The sequence below is a fragment of the Balaenoptera physalus genome, assembly GCF_965194825.1.
Source record: "Balaenoptera physalus genome assembly, chromosome: 2".
Lineage (NCBI taxonomy): Eukaryota > Metazoa > Chordata > Mammalia > Artiodactyla > Balaenopteridae > Balaenoptera > Balaenoptera physalus.
The window spans coordinates 90,089,465-90,113,655 of NC_138883.1; the positions used below are offsets into that span (position 1 = coordinate 90,089,465).

The 24,191-nt window shown below is 39.6% G+C and overlaps 1 protein-coding gene and 1 long non-coding RNA gene across 8 annotated transcripts in view; one reads left to right on the plus strand and one right to left on the minus strand.

Moving 5' to 3' along the window:
• Nucleotides 1–7,054: 7,054 nt before the first annotated feature.
• LOC309656512 lies at nucleotides 7,055–9,800 on the minus strand. The gene is made up of 2 exons (XR_014261415.1): nucleotides 8,565–9,800; nucleotides 7,055–8,470 (listed from the first exon to the last, which is right to left on the minus strand). It is a non-coding gene; the product is annotated as an uncharacterized lncRNA (long non-coding RNA).
• An 8,032-nt stretch (nucleotides 9,801–17,832) lies between these two features.
• The window catches only part of GABPB1 (GA binding protein transcription factor subunit beta 1), a gene marked incomplete at both ends in the record, with an annotated part of 84,043 nt that continues 77,684 nt past the window's right edge, over nucleotides 17,833–24,191 (plus strand). For 3 of the 7 annotated variants that reach the window (XM_082453048.1, XM_082453041.1, XM_082453050.1), the window contains one exon: nucleotides 18,057–18,075. Of the gene's footprint in view, nucleotides 18,015–18,056; nucleotides 18,076–18,540; nucleotides 18,562–18,600; nucleotides 19,130–24,191 lie in introns of those variants that run through there. The other 4 variants (XM_082453043.1, XM_082453047.1, XM_082453045.1 and 1 more) reach the window with 4 other exon arrangements.

The following is a 24,191-nucleotide window of genomic DNA, read 5'->3' on the forward strand; positions in this document are numbered from 1 at the left end:
TATTAGTTTCAGATCTATCAGCATAGTGATTCAGTATTTTTACAGATTATATTCGATTTAAAATTATTACAAGATATTGAATATAATTCCCTGTGCTATACAACATATCCTTGTTGCCTATGTATTTTATACATAGTAGTTTGTATCTCTTTATTCCATACCCCTAATTTTCCCCTTTCCCCTCCCCTCTCCCCTTTGGCGACCATTGGTTGGTTTTCTGTATCTGTGAGTCTGTTTCTGTTTTGCATATACATTCACTTGTATTATTTTTTTCCACATATAAGTGGTGTAATACATTATTTGTCTTTGTCTGACATTTCACTAAGTGTAATACTCTCTAGGTCCATCCAGATTGCTGCAAATGTCAGAATTTCATTCTTATTTTATGGCTGAGTAATACTCCATTGTATATATATATATATATATACACATATATACATATATATATATATGTGTATATATATATCACTTTTTCTTTATCCATTCATCTGTTGAGGGACACCTAGATGTTTCCATGTCTTGGCTATTGTAAATAATGCCACAATGAACATGAGGTTACATATATCTTTTCGAGTTAGTGTTTTCACTTTCTTTGGATAAATACCCAGAAGTGGAATTGCTGGATCATATGGTAATTCTATTTTTAATTTTTTGAGGAACTTCCATACTGTTTTCTATAGTGGCTGCACCAATTTACGTTCCCACTAATAGTGCACAATGGTTACTTTTCTCCACATCCTTGCCAACACTTATTTGTTGTCTTTTGATAATAGCCATTCTAACAGGTGTGAGGTGATATCTCGTGGTTTTGATTTGCATTTCCCTGATGATGATGTTGAGCATTTTTTCATGTGCCTGCTGGCCATCTGTATATCTTCCTTAGAAGGATGTCTATTCAGATTCTCTGCCCATTAAAAAAAATTTTTTTGCTATTGTGTAAGTTTTTTGTATATTTTTAGATATTAACCATTTATCAGATGAGTTTCAAATATTTTCTCCCATTCAGTAGGCTGCCTTTTCCTTTTGTTGAGTTTCCTTTGCTGCACAAAAGCTTTTTAGTTTGGTGTAGTCCCATTTGCTTATTTTTGCTTTTGTTTCCCTCGTCTGAGAAGACATATCCAAAAAAATATTACTGAGAATGATGTCGAAGAGTGTACTGCCTGTGTTTTCTTCTAGGAGTTTTATAGTTTCAGGTCTTAACATTTAAGTCTTTAACCTATTTTGAGTTTATTTTTGTATATGGTGTGGGAAAGTGGTCCAGTTTTCCCAAGACCATTTATTGAAGAGGAATCTTTACCCCATTGTGTATTCTTGCTTCCTTTGACATGTATTAACTAACAAAATATGTCAATAAGTGTGGATTTATTTGGGGCTTTCTATTCTGTCCCATTAATCTATGTGTCTTGTTTTTGTGCCAGTCCCATACTGTTTTGATTACTGTAGCTTTGTAGTATAGTTTGAAATCACAGCGTGTAAAACCTCCAGTTTCGTTCTTCTTTCTCGAGATTACTTTGGCTACTTGCCAAGTTTTATCTTGAGCACCAGGGAAACACCTGCTTCCCAGTAGTCTTAGGGCACTTACAGGTAGGGCACTTTCCAGAAGGGACAGAGGAAAGATGGCAGTTATGGTTATGGGAAAAGGGAATGGAGGCTACAGGTTTTATAGCTGGGAATCAGAAACATTAAAACAGACAGGAAATGAAACGAAATTCACTCTTGTGGAAACACATTGGAGGGGACACATTTGTATTTTAAGTATAGGTTTGTATGGCCCTAGAGGTTTGGTTCAGTTCAACTAACATTGATTGTGCTGGGCACTTTAACGGGCACTAGGAATACAAAGAAAGAGTTCCTGCTTTCAAGACACTGACAGTCTGGCATAGGCAGTCTGCTGACAGAAATAGGAGACTGGGTACCAGGGGAGAGAGTCTTTTCTAAAAGGTTCCTGAAAACCCAGAGTGATCCAGTCACCAGAAGTAGGATGGAAGGGGAATCTGACTAACACGGGCAGGCTAAAGGTTTTCTCTGTTTACCTAACTCTGGGCTTGGTGATCAGTAATCTTATTCATCTAACACCTACATATGAGCAGCAGGGTGTATGTCACCCACTGCTTAGGCCCTACCCAAAAGAATTTTAAGAAAGTAAACATAAATATGGCTTCACATAAGTAGGTGAATGAATTACAGGCTTTATTGACTTTATGTTCAATGCTTAGAACAAGGATGAAAACTTCTACCTCCACTTCCAGTATCCCAATTGACAGCTATCCATAAAACCAAGCAGTGTGTCTAGCATTTTCAGTGAACACTCAATAAATTATTGAATAAATGAACAAAGTAGTTATGGGCCAAACAAACACCGTGTGCAGTCCTATAGAAAATACAGAGGAATACCTTCCAAGATGTAAACATTTATGAGAAAAAATTAAGACCCATGAAATCAGCAAATAAGGTATCAGTGAGTCAGTAAAAAGGGAGATCAGCATGGGCTAGAGTAGACAGCACTTAAGGAGAAACCTAAGAGAAAAGCACTCAAGAGACCTGTATTCTAGTTCTGTAACAAATTAGCTATGCTATCTCATGAACATTTCCCTCTTATATTCTTTCTTTTTCTCACTTTTAAGATGAAGAAACTTGTAGGTGATCTCTGAAGGCCTTCCCAACTCTTAATTTTTAAATTTCTATTTATAGTTGGGAAAGCATCTTTTTCTTTTTTTTTTCTTTTAAAGGTAATACATTTAACTCACATGGTTCAAAAACAAAACAGTATCAAAAGGGGTACACTGAAAGGTCCTGCTCCACTACTGTCCCCATGGGCATATATCTATATATATCTATATATATATCTTCTCTTTTTATTAAAAGGTAGCACACTATATATACTTTATGCACCTTACTTTTTAACTTAGTGATATATATATATATTTTTAGAAAATGTGCGTGTACTCTTTTTTTTTAATAGCATATTTATTTTGGCTGCATTGGGTCTTCATTGCTGCCCGCGGGCTTTCTCTAGTTGCAGCGAGCGGGGGCTACTCTTCATTGCAGTGTGCAGGCTTCTAATTGCAGTGGCTTCTCTTGTGGAGCACAGGCTCTAGGTGCATGGGTTTCAGTAGTTGTGTCTTGCGGGCTCTAGAGCACAGGCTCAGTAGTTGTGGCGCATGGGCTTAGTTGCTCTGTGGCATGTGGGATCTTCCCAGCCCAGGGCTCGAACCCATGTCCCCTGCATTGGCAGGCAGATTCTTAACCACTGCGCCACCAGGGAAGCCCTTAATGATATAGTTTATATTATACTTTTAGTGTTTTTTTTTTCCCTCTAGCTCCCTATTGATGGACATTTGATGCTACAGACTGAATGTTTGTGTCCTCCCAAAATTCTGTTGAAACCTAATCCCCAATGTATTGGTATTTGGAGGTGGCATGTTTGGGAGGTGTTTAGGTCATGAGGGTGGATTAGTGCCCTTACTTAGGCTTTATAATCTGACTGATATCTAACAGAGGCTCATCTCCCTTTATTGCTCTTCTTTGCCAGAGTTTTCTGCCCATTCTTGCTTTATTTTTCCCATATGAGTTTTAGAATCAGCTTGGCTAGCTCCCCTCCTCCCGTTTCCTTTGTTCCCCCCAGAACCTTACTAGTATTTTGGACATGTTAAATAACATTGTTTTTATGATGTTAAATTTCTTAGCCAAGAACAAGGTATGGTTTTCCATTTGTTCCTACTTCTGTGACCTTCAAGGTTGTTTTAAAGTTTGAATGTAGAATTTGAATTTGTTCATGCTTGATAGATTTGGAGAGGCAAAAGATTGGAGTGAATATATTTCTTGGAGGGAGAATACAGGCATATTTCATTTTATCAAAAAGCTTGAGCTTCACTTTATTGCACTTCGCATATATTGTGTTTTTTTACAAATTGAAGGTTTGTGGCATCAAACAAGTGCACTGGTGCCATTTCTGCAAGAGCATTTGCTCACTTCATGTTTCTGTGTCACATTCTGGTAATCCTGGCAATATTTCAAACTTTCATTATATTTGTTATGGTGATCTGTGATCTTTGATGTTACTACAACTCACTGAAAACACAGATGATGGTTAGCATTTTTTTAGCAATAAAGTATTTTTTTTAATACAGTGTTTTTTAATTAAGGTATTTTTTTTAGACATAATGCTTTGCACACTTAACAGACTACAGAATAGTGTAAACATAACTCAAAGGCACTGAGAAACCAAAAAATTCATGTGACACACTTTATTGTGATAGTCGCTTTATGGTGGTGGTCTGGAACCAAATCTGCAATATCTCCAAGGTATGCCTGTAATCTATGAGGCTGGTACAACCATTGGCAGTCTTTGGGACGGTAAAGGAACTAACTTGATAAGAAGAGAAAAAAGAAGTCAACAGTGCCTGCTATGTGCCAGGAACGATACTAGGTGTTTTCACATCCTGTCATCTTTGACTGCAGGTCTGCTCATACCCAGGGCTGGATAGGGCCTAGATACTCTGTAGGCTAATGCTCCAAGGAGTCTCAAGATGAAGGCAATATATGAAGAAAATCACAATGGTAGTCAGGCAGGGTAGTCTGGGGGCAGGAAGGAAAGGTTAAATTCAAAGAGGGCAACAAGACTCAGTCACCTTAAGGAAAAGTGATAAAGATTCATCTAGGGTGAAGTCCTTACTTGTGGAGATACAGGTAAAAACACAAGAGATTTCTTCCCAGGAGGACAGGCAATCTGGACTAAAGAGTGAAGAAAGTTTGGCTTTGCAGACAGCACCACCACCCAGCCACAGTCAACCCTGCTGTGTTCTTCAACATCACTGTCCACGGCGAGCCCTTGGACCACGTCTCTTTCAAGCTGTTTGCTGACAAAGTTGCAAAGACAGCAGAAAACTTTCATGCTCTGAGCACTGGGGATAAAGCACTTCGTTGTAAAGGTTCCTGCTTTCACAGAATTATTGTGGGTTTTATGTGTCAGGGTGGTGACTTCACATGCTATAATGGCACTAGTGGCAAGTCCATGTGTGGGGCGAAATTTGATGATGAGAGTTTCATCCTGAAGCATATGGGTCCTAGTATCTTGTCCATGGCAAATGCTGGAGCCGACACAAACTGTTCCCAGTTTTTCATCTGCACTGCCAAGACGGACTGGTTGGATGGCAGACCTGTGGTCTTTGGCAAGGTAGAAGAGGGCATGAATATTGTGGAAGCTATGGAGTGCTTCGGTCCAGGAATGGCAGAACCACCGAGAAGCTCTTTAATGCTGACTACAGACAACTCCAATAAATTTGACTTGTGTTTTAACTTCCATACCATTCCTTCTATAGCTCAGGAGTGTACCCCACCACCTTCATCTGCTCACTCTATCCTATAATCTTTGTGCTGTCTGAAAATACTCAACATCTATTCATGTGCTGCAGCTCTTTGGGTTCTATATTTTCCTTATTCCCCTCCAAGTCTAGTTGGATTGCATAGTTAAGTTTATGATCATGAAATAAAAACTAAATGAGAAAAATGAAGATAAAGTTTTGAGCCTGGCCTATTTAGAAAGGTGGCACCTTGATAAAGATAAAAAAGTTGGGGAGGCGAAAAGCAAAACAAGTTTCATTTGAAGAGTTTAAGGGGAAGAGCGAAACCTAAGTACCTTCTTCTAGATCCTGTACACGTGTGCAGATGGCAGAAAGGCAGACAAATCAGTTTTTAGTACAGGTGAAAAACTAAACATCTAAATTTAAATCAAGCTATGGGTTTCAGTGCTTTACTAAATAATACATTACTCCACCTATTGATTGCCTGCGGCCAGCAAAAGGTGGGTTAGCCAGGGGGAAAGGCAGCTCTCAGCTTTCCATCCTACTGAAAGCCTTCTCAGGAGGCTGGGCAGGGGCATTTTTGAATTTATGCCCTTAAATAATCTGTAGGTATTCTCTTACTCTAACTTGAAACTCTCAATCTCTCATTTCTTAGTTTTCCAACTCTTTGGGCTCAAGCATCAAATCTTTTTTTAAAGAATCAAACATGTTATAGCTTCTCCAGTAATTCAGCATTCTTGCTTGGTCAAAGGACAGCTCTGTGGATAAAACTGGAGTTTGTGCTCTTACTAACTCTGTCATGTTAGGTTTCTCTGGCCTAGAGATGTGGAAATTCAGGGGCAGGGAAAGTACACCATGGAGCTGAAAGTCTATCCCACATGACCCACTCTGTAGGCTAGTCAGCATGGGGTTATTTTAAGCACAGGTAAGTCTAGATTTGCCTAAGTATGGTGATTTTTATTTGGGGATGGGTGGGTGACGGAGAATAAAGGGAGTGTAAATATCCAGATTGCACATAAAGCCTTTCTTGGATTCAAGTCTTGCTTTAACCACAAGTGCTTATAAAATCTGGTCTTTTCCCTCCACACACTTCAGGATGGGACTTTTGTTAAGCTGTGCCACACTATATATTAAGTATTCTTAAAGCTCCATTGTTACAACTGGCATGGAAGTAGGGGGTTGTCCCAAGTTCCCTTATATTGCAAACTTGGCATGTTCTTGGGAAGAGAAAGGAGAAAGCAATGAGTGGCTGGACAGGTTGCTCAGTGTTTCTACCTTGCACTTAGTCCATTTCCTGAGCTGTGTAGCTGTTGCTTCTAACTGAGGGTGGAGTAGGGATATAGGAGGGAGGAGGAGAGAGGTAAGTGTGTTAGGACTGAGCACCACCATCCCCCACCAGCTTTACTGAGATATAACTGATGCATAACATTAAGTTTAAGGCTCATAACATGATGATTTGATATAGGTTTATATTGCAAAATGTCTACTGCAATAAGTTTAGATAACACACCTACCACCTCACACCATTTTTTCTTGTATTTTTTTTTTTGTGGTGAGAACTTTTAAGATCTATTCTCTTAGTAAGTTTCAACTATACAATACAGTATTAACTATAGTCACTATTCTGTACATTAGATCCCCAGAACTTATCTAGCTTATAACTGAAGGCTGTACCCTTAGACCACCTTCACCCATTCCTCCCTCTTTCATCACATCCCCTCCCCTTACTCTATGCCTGGCAACCACAAATCTGTTTCTAAGAGTTTGGTTTTTTTAGATTCCAAATATAAGTGAGATCATACAGAATTTGTCTTTCTCTGACTTACTTCACTTAGCATAATGCTCTCAAGGTTAGCATAAAGTCCTCAAGGTTGAGCTCTTAATTTATGTTCTGAAAGTGAGATGAGAGTATCAGTTCAGTATCTTGAACAGTAACTGACACAAATATATGTAATAATCGTCAAATGAATTCTTGCAGAACCAAAGGTTGGTGAGTTCGGTCTAGAATTTTATCAATTCATTGCTTCATGGATTCCTTTAGGTACAACAAACCTTTAACTCCTGCTTTGGGACTCTAGCTGCCCTAACAGGAAAGGAGAGGACAAAGACCCCAGAAATCTTCCACATTTTCATATATGTTTGTCCACCTGTTGTGCCAAGCTTTCACTACTAAAAGGAAAACAGCATGGAGGAAAATGTGGTCAGGTATGTCTGAGAAGCAGCATGGTATGGTAGAAATAAAACATGAATTTTGGGAGACAGGGGGGAAAATTCCAATTATGCTATTTTCTACCTGTGTACTACTTACCTAGAGTTTACATTTCCCTCATTTGTAAAATGGGGATGACACCTACCTTTGCAGAGATTAAATGAGAAAAATCTACAGGAAAGCATTTAGCAGCTGCTAAATAAATGCATGGTAAGTGAAGTCCAATTCATGCTCATGGCCAGCATTTAAATTCCCACGCTTAAGAAGACATTTAAGTTGAAGATTCTTTATATGTTAATTTCAGCAGGTAAAATTATAAGTCACTAGTTATACACAATCATAAATTATTTTAACAATTTTTTAGTACAGAAAATGTCAACATATACAGAAGTACAGAACAATACAAAGAACCCCCAAGTATCTGTCATTTAGCTTCTCCAATGATCATATACCCTAGACCACTATTACTTCCTTGATACTGCCAACAATTTACACCCTGTTGCAACACCACATTATTTTGAAACAAACCCAGATATCATGTCTAAAAGACTCTGGATTAAAAAACTTAATCATAATACTATTATCATAACAAAACATCAAAGTTCAATAAAAGTAATATGTTTTTTTGGTATCATCGAATATCCAATCAATCACCAGTGTGTACCACTACTTACAGCCCATCAAGTGAATGAGTTTAGGCCTGCATTTATATGCCTCTTATTCCAACTCAAGAGACAGAAGGATTCCAAATTCTAAGCCACTCCTGAGATGCAAGTTAACATTTGGGTATATTAAATAAATGGAAGGATTCCCCAGTAGTCACCTGCCATGCCTAAAGAGGTAAGTTTCCAAATTTTGCAGGAACTACACAGACAATATGTTGGTTGCAGTTAATTTGACGAAAGACAGGACACTATTAATAGTCATCACAATTTTTTTTGGATGGACCTTTATGAATCTGTGGGAAACTAGAGATACACTTAGTCAACTTCGGCTGCCATAACAAACTACCATAAAGTGGGTGGTTTAAACAACAGAAATTTATTCCTCACAGTTATAGATGCTGGGAAGTCCAAAACCAAGGTGCTGGCCGTTTCAGTTCCTGGTAGGAAGCTCTATTCCAGGCTTGCAGATGGCCTCCTCACTGGGTCCTCACATGGTCTTTCCTCTGTGCCTCTGTGCTCCAGCTGGAAAAGATCTCTCCATCCTCTTCTTATAAGGCCACTAATCCCATTATAAGGGCCCCACTCTCATGACCTAATTTAACCTCAATTACCTTCCAAAGGCACCATCTCCAAATACTATCACATTAAGGGTTAGGAGTTATGAATATTTTGGGGGGAGAGGGGGAGACACATTTAGTCCATAAAAGCCTACAAATTTGTAAAATGATTTAAAAGTGCCAACAAGGACCTAATGTATAGAACAGGGAACTATATTCAATATCTTGTAATAACCTATAATGGAAAAGAATCTGAAAAAGAATATATATATATATATATATATATACACACACCTGAATCACTTTGCTGTATACCTGACACATTGTAAATCAACTATACTGCAATTTAAAAAAATGTTAAAAAAACAAAAAAAGTCTGAAAAGCCAGTAAGCTAGCATGCCACATTGAACTCTTTTTTTTCCTCTGTAAATTACCTTGGCTCCAAGTAACTGAGATTATCATTCCTGGAAATCTTTCTTCACACTCTAACATAACCCCCAGTGCAGGTGGACCCCATAGCCTAACAGCTCGATTTTCTCCCTCCCTGTGCCACTTCAGCACTGAAGCAAAATTAAATAAAAATCATTTTCAGCTCCTATCATATCAGGGGAGTTTTTCATGAAATGAGTAACTCCCTCCCTCTTACCAGGTTGATTCTCTGTAATTCAAACAAAGGCTGAAGGATCTTTTTAGATACTGCTAAGCTTGCAAATTTGCCACACACACAAAAAAAAAGGGTAGGTGGAGCTGTTTGTAGTCATTCTTGGCACTTTTCCAGGTTTTTGCTGGCTGCTTCCACTGCATAAGCAACCATGTTTTTACTAGTTGTGGGTGTGTAGCTGCAGGATCTGCAGCAAATAATTTGTGTCCTGAACAAACTGTGTAAACCAAATCTCATTTCCCCCAGTTTAACCAAATGATTCTGTTACTGGTCCTGAAAATATTAGGTAGGACTTGAAATAATCTACCCTTCAAAAGTTCACAGGGAAATATCAAAAAATTTGGTAATACTCTAGTCTATCAGCAATGCTGTGGAGAAACATTTGGTACATGGAGGGCAATATGGCAGTACCTATTAAAATTAAAAATACACATACGCCCTTTTGCAGAGTAATTCCAGTCTGGGAACTGAGATGAGACATGCTTAAATATACAAGAAAAGATGTGTGTACAACGATACCCATCCAAGCACTAATTAGAATATAAAAGATTAGAAACTCATGTTCTGGACTTCCTTGGTTGCACAGTGGTTAAGAATCCGCCTGCCAATGCAGGGGACATGGGTTTGATCCCTGGTCCGGGAAGATGCCACATGCCGTGGAGCAACTAAGCCCATGCACCACAACTACTGAGCCTGCAGGCCACAACTACTGAAGCCCGCACTCCTAGGGCCCGTGCTCCACAGTAAGAGAAGCCACTGCAATGAGAAGCCCACGTGCTGCAACTAGAGAAAGCCTGTATGCAGCAATGAAGACCTAACGCAGCCAAAAAAAAAAAAAAGAAAAAAGAAACTCATGTTCTTCAACTGGATAATGACTGGTTAAATAATCTGCAGGGGTAAGAATAAAGGATGTATTTTATGCATTTATATGGAAAAGCCCAAGATGTCTTAAGTGCAAAGTGCAGAATATTGTATGCGGTATCCTCCCTTTTATATAAAAATGGGGAAAAATAACATGTAAAGGCATGAAATAATTACATGTATAAGCATGAAAAAAAACTCTTGAAAAATACACAAGAAAGTAAGAGTAGAGGTTACCTTGGGGGTGGGAAATGTATAGATGGAAGACAGTGATGATGTTTAAAAAGTTTTTTGCACCTGTGGGTGGATTATCTATTTTAACAAATCTGACTGGAGGCTGTAACCAACCAACAATTATTAATTACCCACTGCCTTAAAACAGAAAGAAGGAAAATCAGGTTGCCCAAATGCAACCTTTACTCTGGGGTGTAAAATATAAGGTTGAGTGAAGTGGCTGTGCCTAACCAATTCCTGGAAATCAAAGTTCTCAGTGCTCCTGGGGGATTCTGAGATCAGTGACTACGCCAAAGAGTTTCACTTGCTTATTGGAGGTCTTCTCTAGAACTCGGAAAGAGGGAGTAGATAAAGACAGAAAACATCAGTCTCCTGCAATCAATTTAAAATTCCTCAACAGTCTGTTTTCCAAAAATGCACACATTATTCATCTGTAAATCTAAAAACACACAGTAAGAAACCAGTAATTGTATTGTGGTGGAACATTCTTCTTTTACTTTTTTTTAATGTTAAGATGCTATTCTAAGAGTAAATAGTTTTAGTAAACCTAGTAGGGAAAAGTCTTCCTCGTAGATACAATGGATTACTCTAAATTTTGAGGAGGTATTGCTGCTTTCCAAAAGGCAAGTGCTTATCACCAGCAAAGTTATCTTTCATTCTAAGTTATAATGTCCTTGGCTGGCAAAGCCATCTTGATCTTTCCCCTTAAAATTTCAGGTGACTGAAAATGCCTGTAAACAGTGAACACTATTATATAACATTTCAGTGTTTTCCAATGTGAAGGATCCATACCACTGGTGATATGCGAGATGGTTCTTGGCAGTATGCAAACAAAGCAGCAAACAACAATGAATCACGTATGAGTTATTCCCGTTTCTCTTTCATGCTTTGGCATGATTTAACGCACTTGGCACAAGAGTATCTAGCTAGGCTTTAATAACTGACTTTGTTTTCATTATACTAATTTTCACAGTTACCACCTTGACTTTTTTCTTATTGCCAGAGGTCTAGAACACAAATGTTTGTCTGGATTAACCATGCTCACAGAAGCACAACAAATATGAGAGTACAGGCACCGCTTTATGTTCCAGAAACCCTTGGTTGCAAATCACAAAATTCCAATGGTCTTTTCTCAGGGCATATCTTTCCTTGACTCAAATTCTCCCCATGGACTTAGATACTTGGCTCTACAGGCATGGTGTATTGCACCATACAAGCTGGAGTCAAGCTGGTTTTAAATGCTGGTTCTTTACCTTACTGTGAGTCTACGAAGTCAGTCTACCAAACGAAGCTCAACTGGCTACCCTGGAATTTGAGGGGAATAAACGAGATAACAAATATAGAACAGCTGGCACACAGTTCAACAGGTGCTCAGTAAGTGCTGATTTTCCCTTTTTCCTTTACCTCTCTCCTTCTTTGTCCTCAGTACTGTTTTTCTATATTCTCTTCCAATGATCATATTCACGCCCATGGCTTTAATTATTACCCTTATGTGGGTAATTTCCAATTTCTATCACCAATTCTGACCCTTTTTTCAGAGTACCAAAACTTAGGTTCTAAATCTGTTTGAAAATTCCACCTTGATGTTCTGGCATGATCTTAAACTCAACACGTATAAAACAGAGTTTAAATAAAATCTTTCTCCAAATCATTTAGTTCATGCTATCACCATAACCTCCATCACTCAGACTCAAAATCGCAATCATCCTAACTCCTTCCCCCTTTCCCATCACATCTAATTGAACATCAGTAAAAATTTTATATGACATTTTAATAGCTTACGAAGTGTTATAAACAAAACAAAAATGTACGTTCTATCAAACTCCCCTCAGCCCCAGGTGGGAAAAATGATATTAAGGCAAGTTAGGAGATACACCCAGGTCATAAGCTAGAGAGTGGTTAGAGTCTAGATGAAAAACCAGTTAAGTCCTGAACTTGGGACTCCTCACTCCAATTGCTATGCTCTTTCACCATCTCATACTGCCTCAAGTTTTGCAGCATTTTTTTGCATCTGTCTCTCCTCTCCTTCACCACTGCCCACCCCAGAATTCAGGCCTGCCTTATCTTTCACATCCGTAACGCTTGGCTCAGTCAGTAAGGTAATAGTTGGTAGTCTGTATCCAGCATGGGATATTTTTTCTAACTTGTTAACTTCAGCAAAAATTTTAAAACCATGAAATATATAATACACTTACCGAAAAGTCATCCACCCCAAAACCGACACCTCAATGAATCACAAAGTGAACATGTATGCAACCCCCACTCACGTCAAGAAACAGAACGCTGCTAGCACCCCAGAAGCACCCCTACATACCCTCCCAAGCATTACTCCCCCACCCAAAGCTAATCATTTCCTTTCTTTTCTTTATAGATTTTACTACCTAAACCTGTATCCCTAAATCTAGTTTGCTGTCATGTGTTTTCTTTCTTGAACTGTGAATTTTCCAAAATGGCTATACCAATATACATTCATATTGTGTATAGTTTCATTTCTTCCAATAATGTATAGTTATTGTATAGTTTCTTTTGTTGCAATACTTGACATTGTATAGTGTATAGTTTCATTTGTTCCAATACTTGACATTTTGTTTTCCATTTTAGCCATTATTGTGGGTGTGCCACAGTATCTCATTATGATTTCAATTTGCATTTCCCTAATGATTACAGAAGTCGAGCACTTTTACATGTTTATTGGCCATTTAGATATCCTCTTGTGAAGTGACTGTTTAAATCTTACCAATTTTTCTGTTGGGCTGTCTCTATTTTTTATTGATTTGTGGGAGTCTATAAATTCTGAATAGCAGCAAAACAGACATATTTCTATTGTAGAAATGAATGCATTTGTTGGATGCTATTAGAATACCACTAACTCCTCTTACTCTGCAGAACCCCAAATTCCCTAATGACCCTCTGGGAGGTAATGCGGTCAACTTCGTGCATTTTCTCTAAACCAATGTAGAGTTATTGTGCCATGGAATCTGCTAGATACTTGGAATATAATGGCAAAAAAAGTGATTAGGGACAATAGCTTTGAAAAGAGACCTGTATTGGAATCCTGTCTCTAACATTTACCAGCTTGGTGACTTTAGGCAAGTTATTTAAACTGTTTTAGCCTCAGTATCCTCTTTGGAAAAATGTGGCTAATAATACGTATTTTAAGAGTTGTTATGAGGGTTAAATGAGACAATAATATGTAACAGGTTTTGCATAGTGGCTGGCAAACAGGAACATTTAATAAGTGGTAGCCATTATAAATTTGGTTATTTCCATGTAGCCTTCCATTTCGGTATAGGGGGAGAAACTGAGTAGATGTTCATTCCCCTATTAGCCATTATAGTTCTCACTATAAAGTTAAAAAAAAATGGCACTGGGTTTAGATTAATCTTCTGGGAACTTGGTCCTTCTGACTCCCTTCATCAGAGTGTCTCTAGAGCAGTGCTTCAAAAATAATCTGTGGTGAAAGATCATAGATACTTTTATAAAATATAAAAATAAATCACTAGAGAAGGGAAATAAACAAAGAAAACAAAGGCATATACAACAATACAAGCCCCCAATTTTTATTAGAACCATAGACATATAATTAGTGTAACACTAATTGCTATAAAAGTTTCTAAATTCTTACTCTCGATTTCTGTAAATGCCTTGGACCAATAACAAAGGGTTTACAGATTGGCAGTGGCCCGTGGCCCATACTTTTGGTAGCACTGCTCTAGTGCACTGACAAAAATCTGACTTCTGAATTTGAAGGGCTGAGGTAGGTCCTAGAATGTGGAGACTCTACTGAAGGGTTGCTCTTGGTCCTGAGTCATCAGCTGGTCACCTACTGGACTTTTTCTAGCCTTAAGCACAACGTTGTGTCACTCCTTAGCTTAAAAACTACCCACTGTTCCCTCTGTCTCTAGCGTAAGATCCCAATCCTTTAACATGGCATCAAAGGCCTTCCAGGCTGGTTCCACACAACTTTTTTGGTCTGATTTTCCACTATTCTTTATTCTAGTAAACCTGCACTGTCCAATATAGTAGCAACTAGCCTCAAGTGGCCATGGAGCAGTTGAAATGTGGCTAATTTAGGAAGTAAAATTTTAATCCTAACTTTAATTTAAAATAAAAAATCTTATACATAATTCAATTACTGCAAAACTTTTGAAATATGTTTGGAATGATTCGAGTATGTGAATCTACATTTTCAATTGTAAATTTTATGAAATCAATTATTGAGATATGCTATAAATGTAAAAAACACACCAGATTTTGAATACTTACTTAGTAATGAGAAAAAGAATGCAAAATATTTAAAAATATTTAATACTTTTTAATATTGATCACATATGAAATGATACTATTTTGGATATATCGGGTCAAACAAGATTACTTTTAATTTCTTTTTGTTTTCTTTCACTTTTTTAATGTGGCTACTGTAAAATTACATATGTGGCTTGTGTTATATTTATATTGGACAGTGTTGGCCTAGACAATTATGCCCCAAACCTGGAATCACTCTTGATTTTTCCCTTTCCCTGTCTGATTCATTAGCAATATAGGTCGGGTCTAATCACAAAATATATCTTCAATGCATCCACTTTATGTCTACTGTTACTATCCATGTTACTCCATACCTTAAAACCCTTCAGTGGCTTCTAGAGCTCTGAAACTTACCAAGGCTGCAGACTTCATCTTCTACCATTCCTTTCTTTGCTCTCTAGACTTTAGCCACATTACCTTTCTTGCTTTCTCACCAAGTATTTTGCCTTACTATTCCCTTTGGTCTTGAATACTGCCCTCAACTTATTCCCATTCAGGTCTTAGCTCAAAGAATACCTTCTCAGAAAGGCCACTTTTTTTTGTGGCTGTGCCACACGGCTTGCCAGATCTCAGTTCCCCAACCAGGGACTGAACCTGGGTCACAGCAGTGAAAGCCCAGAATCCTAACCACTAGGCCACCAGGAAACTCCCAGAGAGGCCATTTCTGAACAATTTTCAAAATTATGTCTGCTCTCTCTTCCCAGAGAAATGCTTCATCCAAATACCCTTTTATTCTTTTCATAAAGGATATTATGTGATATTACCTTTCCTCTTCTTTTATAAAACTTGTTTATAGTCTGTTCCCTCCACGGAAACAGGAGCAGGAACCTTGTTGGTCTTGTTCCTGCTTAATCTGTTCTAATGTGTAGAACAGTGCCAGTAACAGTTGCTCTCGAGACAACTTACACGAAAGAATACCTAAGTGCCTACTAGACATATCTGCTTGGTTGGCTCGTAAGCACTTCAAATTCTACCCAGTCAAAACAGAACCACCTTCCTCTCGTAACATGTATTCCTCTTCCCTTCTAATCTCAGTGAAGACATCCTCCTAACTGCTCCCTCAACACACTTGGGAGTCATCTTTGACATCTTTTCAGTCATTCCCTATCCAGTCAACCAAATCACCAAGCTCTCAACAACATCTTTGGTCATATTCTTCACTCCTGTTTGCCACTATCTCAGTCCAAGTCATTACTCTCTCATAGATTGCTGTTTTCTCCAAACTGTTTTCTTTGCCTCTGACTTTTGCGTAACAGTGATCTGTCTAAAATACAAATCCAATCTGACTGCTTCTACTTAAAATCTTTTAATGCCGTCGTCTTAGCTCTCAAAAGCTAATTTCTGCAAATGGCATTCAAGGTCTTTATGACTAGACCTCTTCAGACACATCTCTAGGCATTCCTGAAAAAGCATTATCTTCTTTGCCCAACAATTTCTCCAGAGTTCTCCTCTTAACCTTTGCATTTGTTGCTTCACCTGTCTGGAAGGTTCTTCCCCAACTCCCTTATTAAAGCTAATTGCTTCTCCAGTCCCATTCCATGCCTCCCTGACAGGTAAGTAAGGGATTCCTCCTATATAAAATTTCACAGCATTCAGCAGTTTACCCTCATTATACTGCTGATGATGCCTATTTACTTGTCTGCATTCTACAGCATAAGATTAATGAGGGCAAGGATTCTATAACAACCATTAGCTGAATGTTTACTCAGATAAACTCAATGTTAAAGAGAAGCATGGGACTATCGAAAGAAGCACTGAAAATATTAAATTGAAAGAAAAATAGAATACGGCTCCTATGCCATTCACTTTGTTTCTATTTTAGGCACAACGCTTTAATAAGCTACACAAAGACTTTACAAATCTCTACATCAATAACACAAAAGGGTAAGTGGAGAAAGATTGTTTATCTGAGGCCACCCAAAATCAGTAGACAACAGGTATTTCATTTGTTTGTAAACTCTTCTAGATTAAAATCTTGGCGCTCTCTCACATATTCCCAATTCCTAGATATAGGAAGCCAAAAACTGTAAGGTTAGAAGGTTGGAAAAGTCATTCCCAGACTCATCTGTTAAAAACATTACCAGTGTAGTGGGTATTTTAGCAAAATCATCACAAGTAATTTAAACTCGTAAGACTCTTACTTTGTAAATCACCATCCACAAATAAAATTTTGCTGCTTTCTTAATAAAATACAACACAACAAAAAGCTTGACATTCCAGCCACGGAAAAACAAGACTTCTACCTCTGAGGTTACAGTAATCCAAGGGAATTCGGCGAGCAGTTACGAAAGGTCTATTAAGTATAAGCCATCAACAGAATGCTTAAAAAAAAAAAAAAAAAGGCGGGGGGGGGTGGCTACAGGAATATGTACGTTTTCGTCACGAACTTTACTTGTTCAGTTTAGGTGCAGTGGAGAAATAACATCCGTAGTTCCTCCCCTTGTACCTCAACAGCGACTCCTGTCCCAGTCAGCCTAGTGGAATCTAGGGCCGCTTCAAGTTAAATCCTAGCTTTCTCACTGCCCTTCCGTCTCCCAGGACTCTGCTAGATGGCTCAGCTTAATCTGGAAGGGGTCAGGATTCCCCGTCTCTCAGCTTTCACGCCGAAGACATAACGTTAGCACACGCACTTCAGCCTCCCACGCCTAGCCCCGCAGAAAGTGGCGGGAAGGCTAGGTGGCCGGCCTGCGGCCCCGCCGCGCACATGGCCGGCCGCAGCTCCTACCCCCGTGCCGCGCAGGCGCCGGGCGAGCCGGGACTTGCGGTCGCCGACAGCGGATCATTCCGCCGCTTTCTTTGTGTGGCTCAAGTTCTAGAAATGGCATATTTTCCTCTCCTTTGTTAAAAAGAAAAATCAGGCCGTCTCGCCCCCTTCCTCCCGCCGCAATGGGATCGGGGAGTGGGTGGGAGAGGGATCTGCTGACCAGGGCAGGGGCGGAAAGGCTCAGACGAGGGGCTGACGAGGGCCGGGTCCGGGAGGGATGCTGGGAGCTTTGACTCACTCGCACACCATGTGTCCCTCCGCGCGCAGCACGGGGGACTTTTCGGTGGGGATTTTGGGCGCCGACCAGACGCGGCATTTTCGGAAAATAGCGCCCTGTGCAGCTGAAGCGCTTTGTGTTTAGCTGGGCCGCGTCAGCCCGGCCGGGTACGAGGCGCCTCGGGTCCCCGAACCACCTCCTGCTGCTCCCCGGTCGCCGCTCCCGAAGCTTTTCCAGGTCAGTGCGGGTCTGTGTAGGGCCCTGTTACCACCGGATGTGGAAGTTGATCTCTTCGCTGGTAAAAAATAATTCCACTTCCCCCGGAACCCAGATCATCCCCGCGATTTCCTGTTTATTGCATTAAGGCGCCGGGTTTCCGGGGCTCTTGGCCCCGCTTATTCCGCGGGGGTCGGCGGGGTCGGTCTGGGCCCCCGCTCCGCCCGTGCCGCCGGCGCGCTTTGTCCGCTCGCACCCCGCTTCTGGGAGGGGCGGGCAGACATGGTGGCGGCCGCCGCCCCCTCCTCGGCCCCGGCGAGCTGCGGCCTCCCCGCGGCTCATAGCTCGGCCGGTCCCGAGCGGCCGCCCCGGGGCGGGATGGGGTCGGGCCGGGGCTGCGGGGGCTCTGTTGGAGGCGGGCGAGGGAGGGAGGGAGGCAGGCAGGCAGGCGCGGCACGGCCTTGGCGCCCGCCGCCCCGGGAGCCGCCGCTCTCTTTGTCTGGGCGGCTTGACCGCACCGCCGGGCTCACCGGAGCGGGGAAGGGACGGCGGGGGCGGCCGGCTTCGGGTGAGCTGCGCTGCTGGGCCCGCGGGGCCGGGTGGCGGGAGCGGCCGGTCCGGACAGGGTTAACGGGAGCGCCCGGCCGGTCCTGCGCTGGGCCGCCCCGGCGACTGCCTCGGCCTTGGGGACTTGAGTCCCGGAGGGGACGAAGCCAGCCGCTCAGGATGCTGGGCACTTCTGTTCTTGGGACTTAGCCGCCGGGATCTGCGGGTGCAGGGCCTCGGGGGCGAAGTTGAGAATTTTGCCAGGTCATTTCTGCCTGGGCACAGTTAATCAGTGTGTATTTAGTGTGTTTCGTTGAAACTCTCCTGCCGTGTTGAACCAGCGTGCCTAGCCTCAGGGGTGCATCGTGAAAACTGAAACCAAAGGAACGATATAGGCCTGCTTTGTGTGTGTTTTCCCAGTTGAAGCCTGTTTTCAGTACACAGACTGTTGCTTTAAACCTGATTGGACTGTGGCGAACAGACATCTGTTCAAAGGAGGGGCAGAGACCACAGTACTTCTGAAGGGGGCTTGGTAGTATGGAAATATTTTAAGTGCTCTTTCTGGACACTGATTTGCTGTCTCGATTCAGGCAAGTTACTTTCTGAAGTACAGTTTTTATCTCGAAAATGGTTTGATGTAGTGAGTAAGTGATCCTTGTACAGTAGTCTGCCATCCCAGAATTAAAGAAGCACCATAGTTTATTATGCAGAAGTTCGTGGTCAAAAGTTCTTTTTGCAGATAGTTTATCTCACACATAGACCCAGCCAGCTTACTTTAAATTTCTTCTCACTGACCTGTAACCATCGACCTTGACACTTCCACTTTCAGGCTCAGATTTTGAATTTAAGGAAACTAAAGACGGCTTTATCTTTTTTCTTAACTTTTCTCTCTTTTGAAGTATTTATTTTTCCAAAAATAACAAAAGAAAAATCCATTGCATGTTCACATCAGTGACCTTTTAGGCAAGAGTGACATTGTTTTGCATTTCTGCAAGTCTTTAATGTCAGGTTTAACAGAAGATAGCTAGATTCTTAAACCTACTTCTGCATTCAGTCTGATGTGGTGTCACACCATGTAACCACTGGCAAACACTGTATACTCATGCCTTTTTTTAAAAACTAAAAAATGTGTTGTTTCTATCCTGCTCTCACCATACAAGTCAAATCAGGATGTTATTATACAAGACACACTTAAAAAATAAGGATAAGAAGGTTGATTCCTGTGCTTTTTTCTCGGACTCCAACTTTTTTTCAGTTTGGGATTTAGAACATTTGAAAAAATTTTAAGTGATTAAACTTAATTTTTAATTCCACAACTTATTTTTAATGATGGACACAAGTAAACCATGAATTCCGTGTTAGATTTGCTTGTGAAAACTTGTTTGTAAATGGAATTTTTGAAGATAGGACACTTTCAAAGCAATATAAGAGTGCCAGATTTAAAAGGAATCCTGCAGTGAAACCTTTGGTGAAACAGTGCTTTTGTATTGTAATGTGTATACGAACTTAGAGTTAATTCTCTGTAACTTAGAGTTCGAATTGTCTTGTCTCTTTGAATCAATCTGGGTTTTCTAGGTTGGGGGACAATTAAATTGTAAATGTGTGAAAATTTAAGGCCATACTTACTTTGGTTTAATGGTTTTGAAATGAAGCTAAATTCACGTCTAGTTTTGTGAACTTTAGTCTGATTCTGTCAGTCTGTAGTTCTGTTCCATCAACAGGAAGCATCTGGTCATTCTTCATGTAATTGTTAGAAAATGCCAGGTATATTTTTGATGTTTGCTATTCAAATGAAAATAAATAGATTGGATCTTGGTTTGTTCCCCCTACCCTCAACTCTTAAGATATATTTATAATGGGCCTCATTGTCCATAGAATGGACTTTTTTTTTTGGCCCTTGAGCACCTCAAGTTAGAAATAGTAACAGGTAAAGCAAACAAGTCGTTAGGGATTCAGAAGTCATTGCAAGAAATTTTGACTCATGAATTAATTTTGAGGGTGCAGTGCCCTTTTGCAAGTAGCTTGAGTGTGGATGGGCTCCATCTCTTCTCTGCAATTGCTAAAAAACAAACTGAAACAAAACCTTAAGAGTTCAGGGCAACTTAGTTTTCTAATGAGTCATTTCTTTGGTCCCAGAGCTTTCCAACTAGTAATCGTATGTTTCTACAGCACTAATGTGTCTACCTTGGGACAACGATAATTAGTATTATACTTAACTTTTTCTGAAGATGTTTGTTCCATCGTGCTCTCTAGAAGGTCAATTTATTAGTATTAGTATTAGGGCCTATGTGTTACCTCATAATGTTGACAACAGTGCTCTGCACAGAGAAGATGCTTTGGTGCAGTCAACTATCAGTTCAGTCGTTGGTGGGCTAGTGCACTTTTATTTGGGCTGAGTATGTCCATAATGTAAGTGTAGAGGCTTAAGCATGAAGTGATTTCTCCACTGAAGGTAAATCCACATGCAGGGCCATTGATCCATTTAGAAATAGAAATCTAAAACTCTTAGCCCGAGTTCTCTTACCTTTTAATGGGAATGAGTATAAAGGTTGGTAGTTAGGGCCCAAGATGCTAATGCACAAATAGAGGGTGTGGAAAAGACTTGATCATTTTAACTGTACATTTAATAAGAATCAACACTTAACAATTTTTTTAAAAGTAAATGTCATTTTGAAGTAGGTAGAACAGCATATAGAAAGAGCAAGGTGTTAGCCCCACTTTACTTTGTACTGGTTGTGTTATACCTGGGGTATTATGTCAGATTTTCAGGTAGCATACGATATATCATATTAGTAAGTGGGACCTTGCATCAGTTCTCAAACTTTGTATCAGAATCACCTGGAGAGCTAATTAAAAAAAACCATGGAGGCCCAAGCTTAAGTAAGATAGGAACAGGGCCACTCTGTTTTTCTCACATTCCTTAGGTCATAGACAATCAGGTTTAAAAACCACTGAACTATAGAGCGTAGCCAGAGAATTCTGATCGTGGGGAAAATGGAAAGGAGGAAAAGTTGAAAAACTGTGATGTTTGGCCCAAAAAAGAGAAGCTCATCTAAGAAATGGTAGCAGTATTTAAATATTTGGAGGTCTGTCACACAGAAAAATCAGGTTTGATTTGACCAGAAAGAAGTAGGATCAAGGGGTAGAAGTTAGAAGGAGGCAGATTTCAGCATTCTTCCAAGAAAAATTTCCTCAAAACAGTAAAAATATAATGGGTTGTTTTGGGTGGCAGGCTGTCCCCTCCCACTGACAGTGTTAAAGTTAGGGATTGGAGGGTAGAGGAAATGATGTGCTGAATGAGGATTTGGGCCAGGTTTTGTTAATTTCCCTACAAACAGATTTTATGAAATCCGTCTAGGTTTGCAGGTACAAAAGTGGAAGAGCAAAAGCTAATTGAAACAAGCTGGTTAGCTTAACTGCATCATAGTTTTCATTTTCTTGGATAAAGAGAAATGAGTATTAAGTGAGAGAGCTATTTGATGAAGGTTTTAAACCCAGCTGTAATTTGGCAGATTCAAAGCCTGAAAAATAGGCATACCTTCTGATGTGGAAATTCCTATTTAAATGAATTTATTTTGGTGTAGTAAAGATATGCCAATAAATTGGTAGCTGTTTACATACCAATTGCAGCATTGTTGATAATAAAAGCTGTATATTGACACATTTGACCCTCCTCCCCACATTAATCATGTAGTAGGTTATACTATCCCCATTTTTCAGAAGAGAGAACTGAGGCATAGAGAAATTAGGTAGCTTGCCCAGGGTAGCAGAGTTAGTAATGTAGAGCATGGACTTGATTCCAAACAGTTTGACCCCCAGAGCCGGTGACTGTATGCTGTGGAATTATAAACAACTTAAATATTTCACAGTGATTGTTAGAATACATCCCTACAGTGGGGTACTGCCTAGCCATTAAAATGATGGTTAGAAGAATAAAAACATGAAATTATGTCTTGGTATATGTTAAGTGAAAAAAGTAAATTTTAAAACATGATTTTATTTTGATTAAATAACAAATACATTGACATCTGGAAGGAAATGTGCCAAATTGTTAAGTGGTTATTTTTGAGTGTAATTTTATAGGTGATTATTTTCTTTTTACTTATACAAATTTTCTAACATCTACAATGAATATGTATTATTGTGTATTGCTTGTGATTAAAAAGATATTAAGGTGTTATATTTCAATAAAAAATTAAAAATATTAGCATAAGCTGAGGAGTTTGGATTTTATACTGTGCAGTTTATGCAAGTTGACTAAGGAATTGCACATAAATGAGAATTTGTAAGTGCATGAAGTGTTCTGTATTTAATGAACACATGAAGTGTTTGATTCTTTACCATTCTAAAAGTAATATGTTAATTGAATAGAGAAAAATATCACTGACTCCTACCACCCTACTATAATCAGTTCTATATTTTGTTATGTTTTCTTCACCGTATGTGTAATATTTTAAATGTTGTATTCATCCCAGCTTAGTCACTCTCTGGCTCTGTGACTTGCTTAATCTCTCTGTGCCTCACTTTCCTCCTTTGTAAAATTTGAATAATTATGATACCTGCTTCATGGTGCTTGGAAGGATTAAATGAGTTACTGCATATAAAGTGATCAGAGCAGTGTCTGACACATGGTTAATAGCTCAGTAAATGTTAGCAATTATTGTAGGATCATAGTCAACTAAAACCCTTGTGGTCTAATAGGTTTTGGAATTAAGAATTTTTTGGATATAGCTAAGGTAGTGTTATGTAACCTTTCAACAGTCCAGTGCACTAGCCCTCTTCAAACAAGTTACTATTTCTGCAGCAAAATGTATGAATGTTTACACTAAATGGGGTAAATAAAGACTATAAATAGCTTCATGTCAGTTTAGGTAAGGTTTTACTGCCAAATGCATTATTTTGGGTTTCAGAGCTTTTTTTGGTTTTGGAATTGCAGTTAAGGAACCTGTGGAATTTACTCAATTTTGAGTACTATTTTATTTTAATATTAAAACATTTTTAATATTAAAGCATGTCTAGGAGGTCTAAGATCGAGGTGCCAGCATCATTGGGCTCTGGTGAGAACCCTCTTCTGGGTTGCAGACTTCTCTGTTGTATCCTCACGTGGTAGAAGGGGCAAAGGGACCTCTCTCAGGTCTCTTTTTATGAGGACATTAATCTCATTCGTGATCTGCCCTCAAGGCTTAATCACCTTCCAAAGACCTCACTTCCAATACCATCACTTTGGGTATTAGGAGTTCAACATAAAATTGAGGGGTGGGGAGACACAAATATTCAGACCATGGCATACAGTATGGTGTATAAGTGAATGATCTAAAAAGTTTCTTACATCCTAACTGGCTCGTGTGAACTCTTTGATCTTTGCGATTACTCCACCTATGTTCCTTTATCTATTTTTTTTCATAGGGACCCTCAATTTCTCTCCCTTAGCTTATTCCTGTATGCATTATATATAGCCTGAACTTGCATCAGTCACTTTTTCATATTTTACTGGGCTCCTGTTGTCAAATCTTCCTACCCATCTATTTCCTCTGTTTTTCCTCATAGGTCACAGTGTATTTGTGGAGGAAGGTGGGTAATTATGAAAATTTTTGGCCACTATAAATTTATGCTGGACAGATCCAATGGACCCTTGCTACTTGGCAATCATTT